This window comes from Mangifera indica, chromosome 14 (genome assembly GCF_011075055.1).
Source record: "Mangifera indica cultivar Alphonso chromosome 14, CATAS_Mindica_2.1, whole genome shotgun sequence".
NCBI classification, from domain to species: domain Eukaryota; kingdom Viridiplantae; phylum Streptophyta; class Magnoliopsida; order Sapindales; family Anacardiaceae; genus Mangifera; species Mangifera indica.
The window spans coordinates 9,497,361-9,499,300 of NC_058150.1; positions in this window are offsets into that span (position 1 = coordinate 9,497,361).

The following is a 1,940-nucleotide window of genomic DNA, read 5'->3' on the forward strand; positions in this document are numbered from 1 at the left end:
TATACTAATCCATTGAGACAATGACATACACAAGAAGTTTTTCGATTGTCGCATGGAGAAAAAAACAATATGATGGAATTTTTGCAATGGTACCGGGATAGTTCTAAAGATGCCACTGTAGCTACTTTTTTGTATGGGCCATGCTAAAAAAATGATTCGTGGAAAATGGCATGTGAAGACAACTAATGAGTAATGGATTAGGTATGTAATTTTGAACCCACATATGAGATTTTTTATGTATTCATCACATTATTATTATATTATTAATTCTCTCACTATATTTATATGTTGTTTCAACATATTGATACCTATTTAGTTATGTTATGACATGTGTTTCCATTAGCGAATGGACTTACATTAAAACTTCTTTTGATGGGTGGTTGCTACGCGAAATAAAGAATCGGAAAGACGCTAAACCCAATAATTACCAATGGTCATGATTACTACTATACTGGATCGAAGGAACAAATGATTTAGCCATGTGAATAAGGTTGATTAATATATTATATAATTAACTTTACACATCTTAGTCACAATGATAACGAAATTATTAATATTTTTATAGGTATACATTCTAATTAATTTTAATTGTCAGCATTAGACATGTGGTGAGTTGGATTTAAATACATGAATTTTAACTGTTTATGACTCATCAACGACTTTCTTTGACTTTATGAAAGGTTCTCTCAGGCAATGACACACTATCTTCACCTTTCATCCATTATCAATGCAACTAGTTATTTAGAGGTTAGGCGTGTAAAGCCAAAGATAGAGCCATTAACAATAAGATGTATGGATGTACCTCAATAGGGCACAACATTTGGTGATTGTGGGATATTCACAGTTTATATTTTAGAATATCTTACTACTAGACGTGTATTGAATTTTAATGCAAAAACCGCTTCCTTTATGCATTGCATTGTAGCATTAAAGATATGGAAGTATGACGACAATTCATTTTGTATTACTTGGATTGTGATTTATTTTCATCGAAGATATGTTTTTTATTTATATTATGGTTTTCATTTTTACAGTTGTTTTGTTTGGATTGTGATTGATGTTTGCATGAAGTTTACATTTAAATTTGGTTGATGCTTGGATGTAGTTGAAGTTTGGGTTGATTGAATATATATATTGAAGTGTTTGTTTTTTATTTATTATTTGATTGATACAGGGAGGAAAATGCTAAAAATATAGGGCAAATGCTGTCAAATTTTTTTTAATAATAAAACAGAAGAAAAGAAAGAGGAAACAGAAGAAGAAAACACTCTAATGCTATAAATATACTCAAACAGAAAATGTAGATATAGCAGAACAAATTGAAGAAGCAGAAACAAAAACAACAAACTAAATAGAAGAAGCGAAACCAACCTAATAATATAATCTATGACTTAATTTAATATATGATGTAGTAATTTCAAAACTATATTCTCTAATGGATTCGTACAAACCTAATAATACGACATTATCTTAAATTATACTCTTCTTGAAGACCTGACACCTAATAAAGATGTAATAGCCTCATGTCATGGATTTGTACAAACTAATTGTATATGACTTTTCTTATGATATCAACTGCATTCAACTTGATGTATTTCTTCCTCTTGCGATGGTCTTTTATTGTGTTTAGAAAAACGACCAAAATGTTGATGTTCTATCTAAGGTAGATGGACTATACGTATTTCTTTATGTTACACCTATTCAGATAGATCTCTCTATAGCTTTACATTCTTCCTATAAACTGTTTTCCAATATTCAGTTGAGTAGTACTTGTTCACTCATGGATAACAATTCGAGAGGTTTTAAAATTTGAAAATTGTTACAACATATGTGCATGCTATTTGTAATAGTTGAAATTTCTTACAGCTACACTCTTTTGTAGCAAGGTCAACTTTAGCAACACGTTTACCCATACTATGCACTTCATATCTATAAATGGT